The sequence below is a fragment of the Mastomys coucha genome, unplaced genomic scaffold, assembly GCF_008632895.1.
Source record: "Mastomys coucha isolate ucsf_1 unplaced genomic scaffold, UCSF_Mcou_1 pScaffold4, whole genome shotgun sequence".
In the NCBI taxonomy this organism is placed as follows: domain Eukaryota; kingdom Metazoa; phylum Chordata; class Mammalia; order Rodentia; family Muridae; genus Mastomys; species Mastomys coucha.
In genome coordinates this window covers 52690740-52705854 of record NW_022196910.1, presented here as the reverse complement: position 1 = coordinate 52705854, position 15115 = coordinate 52690740, and the positions used below count along the sequence as shown (strand labels likewise).

At 38.2% G+C, this 15115-nt stretch overlaps 1 long non-coding RNA gene across 1 annotated transcript; it reads right to left on the bottom strand.

Moving 5' to 3' along the window:
* Positions 1-390: 390 nt before the first annotated feature.
* LOC116076096 lies at positions 391-14907 on the bottom strand. The gene is made up of 3 exons (XR_004112810.1): positions 14797-14907; positions 8743-8833; positions 391-791 (listed from the first exon to the last, which is right to left on the bottom strand). It is a non-coding gene; the product is annotated as an uncharacterized LOC116076096 (long non-coding RNA).
* Positions 14908-15115: the final 208 nt, after the last annotated feature.

Below are 15115 nucleotides of genomic sequence, written 5' to 3'. Positions count from 1 at the left end.
TCTCACGTTTCTAAGGCAGTTGGAAGAGATGGTGGCTCCTGGATGGCTAGCTGGTATGGATTTGACAACACAGAATAGCAATAGCAATGAAGTATATGACTCTCCACATTAAGTCAGAGTGTAACACCAAAAACAGAAGAAACCCTGGAATTTAAAACAGCAATCCCTTATTTGTTTGCAAACTAGTTTAATTTAAGCTAGAGAACAAAAAGGCTTTTCACTATTAGTCCAGACTTCTTGGTTGCTGTATATCGTGATTACTCTTGAGATATTCCTATTATTTCAAAATTGTGAGCTATATGAAGTTAAAATTAGTAAGGGGATTTGAAGCTCTGCGTTTCCCTGCTGGGTTTCTTTTAACTTGAATAATTTGCATGCACACTCTCAGGGTTTCGATTCAGAAATTTTAATGTGAGCTTATGAATTGGTGAGGTTATAATGCTCGTAAGAAGTGGAGACCAAGATTGTGGTAACACAACAGGGCTTCAGCGACATCCTCATGAGATGAAAGGAGGAGGTAAAAATAACTACCCAGACTCAGCCTGGGAATCTGCTTTGGGAGTTGGTTTTCTACAACCCTTTTCTAAAGTGTACCTGTGAGGGAGGCTCTGTGCTCCTGAGCTGGGATGGCTGCTCGCAGTCAGTGAGTTACATTCTCTTCTGTGTGATGGCTGTCACACAGCATCCGTCCAGCTGCCACTTTACAGATAGATTTATGTACAGTCTGACTCCATCACAGCAACAAAAATTCATGAAATTGTCAACATTGATAATGCAAAGTAATCCAGACCCTGAAAGATATATGTGATATGTGAGATATAACAATATACTCAATATATAATATATATATCATATCATTTGTATATAAGGAATATATTCAATATATAATGAATTATCATAGGAATTATACATACACATATGTGTGTATATGTATATATATATATATATATATACGACCTACTGGCAACCAAGCAATGCTGAGAGTAAGAGAAAAATAGTCTTCCTCAGAAATAGCCTTCATATATATATATATATATATATATATTCAATATATAATGAATATATCATATGAATTCATATATAATCAATATATAAATAACATTTATATAATATAATAAAATATAACATAAATGTATTCATACAATAAAGAAGGATCACACCTCACAACATGCTTATTTCCTCACATAGCAAGTCAAAACCAGTATCCTCACTACACATCACAGTCAATAGCATTGACTATGGATTTATTTGCCAATAATTTAGTTATTCTAATTTTCAGGTTATTTTTAATTCTCATTAAAGACATACAGCCATGATGACTTTGCCTACTCCCAAGAGTTCACTAAGGCATCTTCCTGGAGTGCTTTGTGGAGCTGAAAACTTGCTCTGCCTAGGTGCAGGGGGCACTTAGTGACAGTGCACAGCAGCTAGCTTGTTTGGGGAGTGGGCCCGCTCTTTCCTTTACTAAGGTCTGCTTCAGACTTACCTGGAAGGTCTGCCTATGTCTATTATTTAGTCGCCCTTCCCTTCTCCCTCTCCACCCATGTACCATCTTTGCTCCCCTTCACGTTCATGAATTCACAGCCTGTATTTCTTTGCTTGTTGCTCTAAGTATTTTAAAACGACATGCTTAGTCTGTGCAATGTCACTTGCATGTATGTCTTGGGCACTGACCCTTTGGTACAGGACAATGAGCTGGTGTGCTTTTCCCCGGGGTGGACCTCTTTCTCTTGCTCCCAGCATACCTTCCATGTCTATTAGTGTCTACCTTGTTCACATCATGTTTGGGCAGACGTGCTGATGATATTCCGTGGGTGTAACTTCTCTGGTGTTTCTACAAACCAAAAGTCTCACAGCAAACTTCATGCTCCTCTGGCTCTTAAAATCTTTCTTCCTCTCATCTCCAGTTCTCTCTGATACCTTTTGATGCTGCTGCTGATGTGTGCCATGATTATTACTTGAAAGCTTTGTCTAAAAGTGAACATGTGTTTGTATTTTATCCACATTAAGCCGTATTTCAAATTCTCTCTCTGTCCCCCTCCTCCACATAAGTAATGAAGGAACAAATGAAGGATTGCCTTTCATGAAATAAAACACAACCACATCTAAGAGCTTGAAGAGGTAGATTATGCCTGCATAGCACAGCCATTCTCTTAGTCTTTCCTTCCTTCCTTCTTTCTGTCTTTCTTTCTTTCTTTCTTTCTTTCTTTCTTTCTTTCTTTCTTTCTTTCTTTCTCCCTTTTTTGTTGTTGTTGTTGCCTTCCTGATCAAAACCCTCTCGTCTACAGAAGTCCTTCTAGGACACATGCCAGCTCTCGTCTACAGAAGTCCTTCTAGGACACATGCCAGTTAGGGCTTTCATCTACCTCATAACCAGAGATGGCAGACCCTTGATACTTTGAAGAACCTTGCATACTTCTGCATAGGCCCAATCTTGCCTTTCTTTGGAAGATCCTGTCATACATCTTCCCAGAGGGGGCACTAGCTCAGAGACAGTTTGACTGAAGGGAACATGGGAAGATCAAGGCTCTAGAAGGTTTTGTTCATCATTTATTTATTAGAAGGATGGCATCTCACTCTCAGGTCTCCTTTTCATTAGGATGGAGGAGGTGAAGACCACCCACCATGGAGTCTTAGTGGTCTAGAACTGTTGAGTACCACCTTTCTATAGATGTCACTACATGCATAATTTTGGGTTTCATTTTGATGCAGCTGATCCATATATTTTCTTCTGGTAATTATTCATATCAAAGATGCAGGCCAGGCTCACTGTGCCATGATACATTTTGTTGAAACATGATGTGATGAAAACTGATGTTCCAAAATTCTGAATCAATATCACTGTGTCCAGACTTGATTGTTAAATTCAAATTGGAGACTGGGGCTAATTTTTCATTTAGAACACTAATGTGAAGAGTGTTCCAATGAATGATAATGTTGCCAGATCAGATTTTTTTCCTGGCTATTATACTCCCCTTTTGCATTTATTTAATGTGAACAGATATCAGTATGTAACCAAGAACACATTTCAGGCACAGTTTTGCCCCTAAGTAATCTATATTTTTAAAATATGGTAAAAGGATGCTAACATGGGTTGCTTTATAGTGAATAACCTTAAAAGGTCAATGTAGTCAAAGCTTTTTGAGACTATAATACAATTACTTTTCTTTCTTCCTTTTCTCCTTACCCCCCACTTCCTATGTACTCCTCCCTGCTCTTATAGCCCACGGCATCATTTTCCATTCATCGTTATAGCATGCATACATACATGTATATACATAGATATCCCTAAATAGAACTGGTTTGGTCTATTACTTGGTTGTATGCTCTCAAGGCTGACGATTAGGCAAGACAAGCAATTGCATGCTTGGCCCTAGAGAAGAGTACCTCTCCTGCTCCTACATTTTTGTCAAAACATTGAAAAGTTAAGTCACATTTAAATAAAAAGCTAAAGAGAGGAAACTGTTTTAAGAAAGTCACATTGTACTGGGTGGATAGTGCACTGCGGTTATTAAGTGGAAAGAACTCTCTTTTACCTTTGCCCTGATGTCCATCGATCAAAGGATTTGGCACTTCACTTAAAAACTTTAATATGTAGATATAAGAAGGGAAATTCCCTTCTTATTATATCTGATACAGAACTACAAAAGTGAGTTTTTCCTCTTATTGAAAATATATTTTTCTCCCACACAACACATTCTGATCATGGCCTCCCCTCCCTCCATTTCCCCTGCTCCTCTCCACATTCCCTCCCATCCAGATCTACCTACTTCTGCGTCTCACTGGAAGGCAAACATGCCTCCAAGGGATAGTAATAAAATAAAATATAATTAGATAAAAAGCTCAACACATTGGAAATGGACAAAGAACACAAAAAAAGGCCAAGGGATGGCTCAACAAACAGATCCACTGTTCTTATACTCAGGAATCCCACAAAACTACCAAACTTGAAGCCACTATATGTATGTATATGTGATGTGTATGTGTATGTATATGTGTATGTGTATGCATATATGTATATCCCTATAGGGTAAAAAGAGAGAAGAAAATATATAGTAATACAATAAAAAATAACAAGATAATTTTTTTTCTTTTAAAGCAAAAGCCCTGCTATGACATTTTTGGGTCAAGGAACTGCCAGAGATGCCATTGACTTAGTTTTCTCTTAGTCATCTAATCCTGGGCATGCAGCTTACCTTTAACTGTAGTTTGTTCTCCTAGTGAGACCCCCTTGGAGGAAACCGAATTTTAATTTGCAAGTGTCCATCAATTGGAGATTTCCTCAGATTAGGGAAGGGACATGTATCCACTTGTCCCCTCCCGTCAATGGAGACCTGAGCAGGCCCTGTTCATATGAGTGTGATGTGTTGATGTAGAGGGCCTGGTTTTCTTGGTGTCCTTCACCTGCTCTGGTTTTTATACTTTCCTCAATCTCCTCTTCCACAACATTTCTTCAGGCCCGAGGGGATGTATTTGATGGCCACATCCCACTTACAGCTGAATGTTTCAAAGTTCCTCATAATATGTGTAATGTGTGGCTGTGGGTCACTTTATTTGCTCCCACCTACTGCTGGAGGACACTCTGATAACAGCCAGAAAGGGCTATGAGTTAGCAGAATGCAATCAGGAGGATTGTGTTTTGCTGTTTTGTGTTAGAAAATTAGAATTTGGTTTTACCATAGGTCGCCGAGCTAACTGGTGTTAGTTCTTAGATCCCAAACGGGATCTGGTATGGGTTCCATTCTGTGGAGTGGGCCCTAGGTCGAATCAGATATCGGTTGGTTACTCCCACAAGCTTTGTGCCACCATTGTACAAGCATATCTTTCAGTCAGGATACCATTGTAGAACAGAGGGCCTGTGGCTGGGTTGGTATTTAGCAGTTGTAGCTGGGTTAGTGTTTATATTTCTCCTTAGGTAGCATGCAGAGTATCCTCCTGTACCAACAATGCTAGGACACAGTGTTGAAGGCTGTGTGCAGGCCCAAGCTCAGTTTCTCCATGTTCAGTGAACTGTGCCAATGCTGTCCTCAGGGACGGCACCTTGCTGACAGTTTGTGGAGAGTAATCTTTAGTCTTGGCAACAACTGGATGTTTGGAGGGTCCCCACAGAGCCCCTTTAGCCAAAAACTCAATTAGATGTGACCCTGTCCCAGTACTGGACACTTCATTTGGTGACAAGAGTTGGCTAATTGGGGCTCGGCATCCCTAGTTATTTGATGGTTCCATAAAGATTGCGGTCATATAGGAATCTTCTACTGTATTTGGTGTTCATACTGCTCTTAAAACGGCCCTTAATATTTTCTGTGTCTCCCTGTATTCTCTACCACATCAGCCATGGGCATGGGAGATCTTTCCATCATCTGCTATCTTCTTTAATTTCTTTCTTCAATGTATTGAAGTTTTGTGCATCTTTCATTTGCTTGTTTAGAGTTACTCCAAGATATTTGGGGCTATTGTGAAAGATGTTTTTTCTTTCTCAGTCTGTTTGCCATTGTTATATAGGAGGGCTACTTTTGTTTTGTTTTGTTTTGTTTTGTTTTTGATTAATCTTGCATTTAGTCACTTCATTGGAAATGTTTATCAACCGCAGAAATTTCCTGGTAGGATTTTTAAGGTTACTTATGTATATTATCATCATCTGAAAGATAAGATACTTCGACTCCTTTATTGTCACTGCTCTTGATCTACTTCAGTTGTCTTACTGCTCTAGCTAAGATGTCCAGTATTATATTGAATACTGGACAGCTTTGTCTTGTTCCTGATTTTAGTAGACTTGCTTTGTGTTTCTCTCCATTTAAGTTGGTGTTAATGATAAGCTTTCTGTCAATAGCCTTTATTATATTGAAACATGTTCTTTGTATCCTTAATCTCTGCAGGACCTTTATAATGTAATTAAAATGATCTTTTAGTTTTTTTCTTTCAGTTTGTTTATATGGTACATTACATTTTTTTTTCAGTTTTGTATGTTGAACCATCACTGCATCCCACTTATTCATGGTGGATGATCTTTTTTAACCTGTCTTGGATTGGGTTTTTGAGTATTATATTGAGAATTTTTTTTCAGATCTTGCCTCAAGTTTATTTGTAAAAACAACATAGGACACTGGTCTTCTGCAAATAGTGTGTGGGTGGGTGTGTCACAGCAGTTCATCTGTCTTCATACTGGCAGGAACCTTTTCTATGGGGTCTTCACAGGGGCCTGGGCACCTTTGGGAGTCTGGGCTGGAGCTGAAGCCTGGGCCTTAGCTGGAGCTGTGGCCTCTGCCTTGGTTTGAGCTTGGCCTTTGGTTGGCAGAGCCTACATCCCTTAGCCATGTAGCTTTGAATCTGCTTCCCAAGCTTGGGGTGAGTGATGAAAGCCAGACGGCTGAGTTTGAGGCTGGGGCCCTTGACATCTTGGGCTTGATGGCCTGAGGCTTCACAAGGGCCTTGATGGCCTCTGTGCGTGTACTCACTGCCTTTGTGTTGTTGGCCTGCATCTTCTTCAGGACTTTCTTGTTGTGCTTCTTGGCAAAGCGCATGTTCCTCAGGAACTTGGGGTCAACTACCTTAAGAGATTTGTATCTTTGTGACTGGGGTTTCTTGATGCCATTTCTGTGCCCTTTGCGGGACTAGGTTGTGTGTGGTGTGGTTCTTGGACTTGGCCATGTCTGCAGGGTAACCCACAGCTCCCATAGCGCCTGGGACCAGAAAATTCATTGAGAATTTTTAAATCAATGTTCGTGAGGGGTATTGTTCTGTAATTATCTCTTTGTTGTGTAATTTTGGCATCAGAGTTACTATGAGCTTATAAAACAAATTGGGAAATGTTCCTTCTGTGTTGTTTTGTGGAATAATTTTATACATATTATTATTAACTCTTCTTTAAAGCCTTGTAGAATTCTGCACTAAAACCATCTGGCCTAGAGTTCCTTTTGTTTGGGAGATTTTAATGACTGCTTCTAATTCACTAGGGCTTATAGGTCTATTTAAGTTGCGTATCTGATCCTGATTCAACTTTGCTGAGTAATATTAAGAAAAATATCTATCTCTTTGACATTTCCCAATTTTGTGGAGTATAGGTTTTGAAAATACATCCTTATAATTCTGTGGATTTCTTGGTATCTATTGTTATGTCATTCTTTTCATTTCTAATTTTGTTAAGTTGGGTATTTTCTCTCTGCATGTTAGTTAATTTGGATAAAGGTTTGTCAGTCTCTCTTTCATTGACTCTTGGTATTTTAGTATTTTTTTGTTTTGTTTGTTTCTATCTTATTGATTTCCTTCTTAAGTTTGATCATCTTTAGCTTTTTATTCCTATTGGGCATAATTTCATTTTGTTCTAGAGCTTTCAGGTGTGCTTTTAAGTTAATAGTATGAAACTCTCCAATTATTTTACTATAGAGCTTTGAACTTGCCTCTTAAAATGGCATAAGTTTGGGTATGATATATAATCATTTCCATTTAATTCTATGAAGTCTTTGTTTTCTTAATTTCTGTATTGACACTTTTTTTTTACTGAATAGAGAGTTCTTAAGTTTCCATGAGTTTGTAAGCTTTTTGTTGTCTCTGTTGTTGACATCCATTTTTAAATCTGTGGTGATCATCTAATGATGTAGGCTATTATTATTATTATTATTATTATTATTATTATTATTATTATCATTATCATTATTTTATCTGTTGAGAGCTGCTTTGTGTCCAACTACGTGGTCAGTTTTGGAGATATTTTGTATTTGGATGTAATGCCAGGTCTGTTTAGTTTTTAGCATTAGCTAACTCCAGCATTTTTTCTATTTAGATTTTGTCTGGATTACCTGTCTATTGGCAAGAATGTAGTACTGAAGTCTGTCACTATCAGTGTGTAAGGGGCAATCTGTGATTTAAGCTGAAGCAGTGTTTCTTTTACAAACTTGGGTACCATTGTGTTTGGGGCATAGATGATAATAACTTAAATGTCACCTTGAAAGATTTTTTTTCCTTTGATGAGTATATAGTATCCTTCCCTATTTCTTATAATTACTTTTGGTTTGAGGTCTATTTTTCAGATATTATAATGGCTACACAAGCTTGCTTATTAGGCACATTTGCTTAGAATACCTTCTTCCATTACTTTGCTATTAGGTAATGGCTGTTCTTCATGTTTAGTTGTGTTTCTTGGATACAGTAGAAGAGCCGGTTTTCACATCCATTCTGTGAATCTGTATCATTTTGGGAGGCACTGAGACTATTGATTTTGAGAGATATCAATGAGCAACATTTCCACAAGCTCCTTGATTTCTGTTATGTTGTGTTGTTGTTGTGGTGGTAGTGAGGGTGGTAGTGGATGGTGTGTGTGTGTGTGTGTGTGTGTGTGTGTGTGTACGTACATGTATGTGTACGCTTCTCTTCTTTTGATTTGATGGTCTGGGATTACTTATTCCTTGTGGGTTTTTTGTTTGTTTGTTTGTTTGTTTAACCTTTTTATACTGGAATTAACATTCCAGCATCTTTTATAGGGCTGGGTTTATATATACATATTGATTACATTTTGTATTATTATGGAATTTTTTTTCATCCATGGTGATTGAAAAATTTGCAGCATGTAGTAGTCTGGGCTGGCACTTGTGGTATCATATTCTAGTGCCAGGCATAGAATAGTTCCCTTAAACTTACGGTTCATAAACTCCCTAGGGGTCTTCAAAACCTCACAGACTCTTGCCATTTCACTTAATGTCCCACATAACTAGACAGTAAGATCCTATTGCTGAAGATGCAACAAACCGTGATTGCAAAATGGAGCAACCTGGAACTGAACTGCAAGCTTTCTCCTGGTGGGTAGTCTCCATAGCATCAGAAGGTGATGCACAGGCTACTGAGAGAAAAAAAAATATATTAGTAGTCTCACTCAGCTTTGAGTTCTACAAACAGTAATGATGACACCAACCAGTAAGGCAGCATGTATCTACATGAGCGATAATGGCAATAATACAATGATTGTAGCTACATTTCCATTGGATTTGAGGCTGCTCCACAGGAGGAAGCCAATGGCTGGTATCATAAGCCCAGTTTAGATAATGCACAGATAGGGAAGTACTGGACCATATCAAGGAAGTGAAGACTATTGTTTACCTAACTGACATGTTGTTACACTGCCTTCTAAACATCTAAGGTTATATCTATAGACAAATGGTACTCTCAGCTTTAATCAGAGAGCACACACACACACACCTTTACAGTGAATGGTGGCAAGTGTGGAAGACATAGTTGTTCATGATATTGAAGATAAGTGATCATTGAGTTCTGAGCCCTAAAGAAAGCATGCATGGCTTCCACTCTAAGGTTCAGGTGACAGTGCAGAAGAAGGGATGGAAATGATGTATAACTGAGGGTAAGGAGAAGATCTATAGGATGCTACCTTCTGGGAATGGCACAGCTATCCCTATCATAATTTCCAGCAGCTGCAGTTACCTGTACACATGTCCTGGAGAACAGCCTTGTATGGGGGAGGGGCTCCCATGGCACTATACCTCTCTGCTGAACTGGTGGTTACTCATAAATATGTAAGAGGGGGCCTCAATGTGTTAGCTTTGTATCCACTGGTGAGTCCATCAGTCGCCAGTGGGTGATTTTAAAACTGTAGTCTTATCAGCAGCCTTGGTTAAATGGAATGAGTCATGAAACAAAACTTTTGAATGTGGGAAAAAGACTTTTAGGGATGCTGGTATTGGTAGAGGGAGATGAAAGCAATGACCAAATATACTTTATGGCAAAGGAAAATATAGTGGTACAACTCTATTGCAGGGATTTTATTAATAAGGTTTCAGCAATAGATCAAATGTGTGACAGTATTGTCAACGTCTAACACAGCAGAAGAGGTCACATCGCCTAGTGGTATCATCAAGTGTTTGCTGTCCAATGTAAATTCACAATGACTATGTTGCCAGTCCCAGCTAAAGTATACTTGAACACAACACAAAGCATTTGATAATAAGCAACCATGTTAATGTTCTGTGTGTTTACTGGATTGTACTTTCATCCTTATTTTAAAACATGTTCCTATCCTATATGTTGGATAGAGAAAAAGCATAAATAATTTACAATACACCATTAGAGTTAATATAAGAGTCAACAAGTTTTCAGAACAATATTGAACAAGCTCAATATACAAAAATCAATTCTAAAAAAAAAAAGAGCAGGAAAAATGGTCTGAAAATGAAATCAAGAAAGCAAATATAATACAGTAACTTTAAACATAATAAAATGCATATGGCAAACAGCGAAGAAGACCCAGATCTCACACACTGAAAGAGAATGTACAGGGGTCAGGGGTCAGGGGACAGGGTGGGGGAGCACTTTCAGCCTTTAGGATGGTCACATTCTCTTTAGCAACCTGTGAGTGAAAAGCAGACCTTCTAAAGCTTCCATTGGTGTTTTGTAGATACTTGTAGTGTTTTGTAGATACCTGGCATCAAAGTTCTCGTGGAAATGTTGGGGACCTAGAATAGCCAAGCATCCTAAGAAAATGGGACAAAGTTATAGCAGACTCGACATAGTCACATGGTGCTGACAAGGTAAATAGAATGGAATAGACTAAAACTTGAGGTCTCATATTTACATGCATTGTTTCTCCCATAGGATGCCATCTTGGTCCATTGTGCTGCTATCTAAGTCTTCATCAAAATTCATGAACACAGATATTTTCGCTCAGTTCCAACATCTGGAAACCAACTGTCAAGGTACCAGCATTTGAAATTTGATGAGGTTTTCTCTTGCCTCCCAAAACAGATTTGTCTATGTAACAGAAGGGACAACTGTAGAGTCATCAGTTCCATAAGGCAGAGGGCAAGGCAGTTCCATTGAGCTTATAAATAAGATCTGCATCCTACACAAAGGGTAGGTTTGGATATAACTGTGCTGAGACTCCTCCCCTCACTACCGCGCTGAGGGATACATTTCAACCTGAGTTTGTAGATCACAATCATTTCAGCAATATCAAGTTTCAGGATAACCTTTAGGGAGAAGAACAGCTTCTTGGCAAACAATGGTGTAATAACCTGAAAATATTTTTTCTCCTTTTTTCTCAGCTATCAAAGACTACTCACAACTAAAATGTTGAGGGAAATTCATGCCATAGCATTTAAAAATCATATTTGTAGCCTCACAGATCAATTTAAAAGAATTAAATCCCTATTTTAGGCCATCTAGGAGAATTAACTCAGGCTAGACCATAAACCTAAATGCAAGAACTGTTTAGAGAATATTAGAAGAATTCAATGTTTTTTTAATCACATGTGAACATCTTCATAGTTCTTTCTAATTTAAAATTTGAAATATTTATGTCGTTTCTACTACTTGCTTTCCTTCCTCCAAATATCCCTATGACCCTTTCAAATTAATTATCTATTCTTCTTTAATCATTATTGTTACATATTTGATATATGTGTATATCTATCTATATCTATATCCATATCTATATCTCTTACTCTCTCCATATATTATATATGATCACACACATATGATTTTTTGCTTAGGTAATTACTTCTTCAACATGACGCTGAAAGTTTATCAAGATAAGGAAAAAAATCTTAAAAAGTTTCATTTGAAACTTTATTTTCAAATGTTCTTGCTTAGTTTGTTTTCTGTGTCTGTGAGGAAACAACCCAGACACAAGCACCTGTGGAGGGGCGAGTTCACGTGGCATTGAGAAGCCAGGAAAGGCACCCAAGGCAGCACCATGGCATCAGAAACTGAAGCAGAGAACATGGACAAAAGCTGCCTAATGGCTGGCTTCCCATGGATGGCTCAGCTGTCTTTCTTACCTAATCCAGGACCACCTGGCCATGGCTGGCACCAGCCGCAGTAGGCCCAGTCCTCCCATATAATCTGTACTCAAGAAAATGCCATTAATCAATCTGAAAGGGGTATTTTCTGAATGGAGTTTCCTGTTCCCAGATGGCTAGCTTTTGTCAGGTTAACAAAATGTAAGGACAGAAACATAGATGAAAACAAAAGAAAAAAACAACTCAGAGCCTGCCAGAACGGAACCACCAGTGTCTGAAAAAGACCCATTTCTTCACAAAAAAAAAAAAAAAAAAAAAAAAAACAAAAAACAAAAAAACAAAAAACAAAAAAACCCCACAAAATATAAACACTTGTAAAGTATACATGGGCAAAGTGTTCATGTGAATATTTCTGCAAAATTGATACATATATCCCTCAAAAGCACATAAAAAAACCTGTTTAGCTCCAATGGAAACAAAGTGAGCTTCCACTGCACACCCATCAGTGTGACTGTCATGCAAGCGAGAAGACTGACAATTCTCAGACTTTGGCAAAGATGCAGAGACTTGATCCTTTCATCACACACTGCTGGAAGAGATTTAAAGTGGTGCAGGTACTTGGGAAGGCAGTTAGGTTCCAAACAATGCATGCAGAATTGCCAAAACCAGGCAATCCCACTTTCAGGTGAAATATAAACCTAGACACCAATGTTCATAAAAGCACCATTCATACTAATCAACAGCTGGAATATTCACATATACATGCATGTATAATATACACACAAATGTATATATAGTGAATGTATATACATGTATATATGATGTGGATATATGTACATATACACATATATAATGTACACACACATATAATATACACATATGCACACATATAATTTATACACACTTATATATGTATGTATACAAACACATGTATATATAACAATATGTACATGTATATGTGATGTGTTTATATGTACATATATACATATATAATGCACATGTGTATACATACATAGACATATAATGTACACACTTACATGTGGATATATACAAATGTGACATAGTCCAGCCTGGGGAGATTGATAAAGTCCTAGCCAAACAAGAATAAGGACCAGAAGACACACACATTTAATAATAAAAAACAATGTGGCAGCGCACTCCTGTAATGTGCTGGCTTCACAGGGCAGAAATGAGCAGATTCCCCCAGCTCAATGGCCAACCAGTCTAGCCAAAACAAGAAGGCCCAGATTCAGGTATAAAAGGTAGAAATTATGTCTCAAAAATACAGTGGAGAGCCATAGACTTCTATGTTGTTGTCAACTACTGTTTCCCAGAGGCAAACCAAAGGAGAAATACATATCCACACATACAATACATGCATGTGATACATGCAAAGATAAATGGGAAAAAGTGGCATGCCCATATAGCATAACATCAAGTCAGAAAAACAAAGACAAAAACAAAACAAAACAAAAAAACAAGCAGCAAGGTAATACACAATGCAAGAGTGATGCATCTTGATTAAATAATTTGACATGAATGAGCTCAAGCTGCAAAGGGCATAAGTAAATTCCCACCAAGGGAAAATAGCCTACACTTTGTAGGCAGTGTGGCAGGGTTGGCCAGTGAGTTAGGGTGTAGTCGTTATGTCCAATTCTTCCTCTCAGCCCCATGTCCTCAGAAATAAGGCTCACACTCAAAGTGTATTTCCAAATACCTTGGCCATATAGCTAGGCTCTTCTCTGACTAGATCATAACTTAAAATAATCCAATTATTTTAAGCTACATTCTGCCACGTGGTTGGTTGCCTGTGCTCAGGTACCATGCGTCATCTGTCTCCTCATATCTTCCTAGATGAATCTGCCCTGCCTGTCTATATCCCAGAATGCTCTCTGCCTCCTGAATGTCCCACCTTTTATAATACCCTTTACTATAGGCCATAGGTCTTTACAATACACAAGATATTCTCTCTACATCAAAGTTTTGATGTAGAGATGATGAGAATGTGTAAAGTTAATGACTGAATAACAGTGTGAGAAAAACACACCTAACTGTGTACATCACACCCATTTAAGCTACAATTCAACGAAACTGTTTAAATTCAAATTTCATAAGCAAACATTAAAAAAAAAACCCACCTTGTCATGGTTCATGGTAAGACCACCATAGAGCCCAGAATAGTTCACTAGGGGATCTTCACTAGAGTGAGCAATATCAGCACAAACAGAAGGATGTTCAGTAAACAAAAGAACCACTTCTAAGCTAGGGCTTCAATAAGCCCCAAGAACACTTGTATTTTCCTAATACAAGATTTGGCCCAGTAAGTCAGTGAGGTTGACAGAAGCTGTATTTCCAGTTGGATTTTGTCTGGTTACATTCTCTCATGTAAGTAGGTTTATTTTCACACTTCTTTAGTATTTACAGCTTCAATCTCTAGGATTTCTAACTAATACAATTCCAATTGCAGTCTATTTGCTCCTTTATAAATCTACGAGTTAACCCCTTGCAATAATTCCGTCACTTCCCGTTCTTCTAATCATGTGCAGAACCAGTGTGTACTTGCCTTGGGTTTCACTGTATGCTCAGATGCCAAGCTATCCCTTCTGTCCTCGTGACTTTTTTTTTCTTTTTTTCCTTTTTCTTTTCTTTTCTTTTTTTTTTTTTTTTTTTTTTGGTTTTTTGAGACAGGTTTTCTCTGTGTATCCCTGGCTGTCCTGGAACTCACTCTGTAGACCAGGCTGGCCTCTAACTCAGAAATCCACCTGTCTCTGCCTCCCAAGTGCTGGGATTAAAGGCGTGCGCCACCACCGCCCAACAAAGTCCTCTAAATCTTAAGAGAAAGAAAGCTGATGTGTTCATATTCTGTCAGTTAAGAAGAAACTGGACTTATATAAAGGAGAGCATTTTATAAAACACAAGTCCAGGACTCAGACTCATCATGTGGACTTTGATCTCCTTCTACCACATTTCTCTTCCTTTTCTAAGCAACATGACCAACAGGAAGGGATGAAGAAGATTTAAGATTTCAAGTAATTTACAAAAATACATTACTTACACTTTCTCAATCAGTGCCTAATGGTTTGGCTGTATTTAGTTTCATAGGAAACGGAAGTGTGAAGCACCGCACAGCCTCCCCTGTGGAACAGGGCAAGTTTGGATCCTTATTACTAAACAGAAAGAAAGATTATTGAAATGAGCAAGCAGTCTGGGCCATATATATGTCTGGTGATAGTCATGTTAGTCATGTGACAGTCTTTAAAATGCCCTACCCAGACACTCAGATTTCTATTTAAAGAATATATATAGGAATTAGTGAAATTGATTTCCTAAGTGCCAGGACAGCTTATCCTACATTCTGTAAGATGACAAACTGT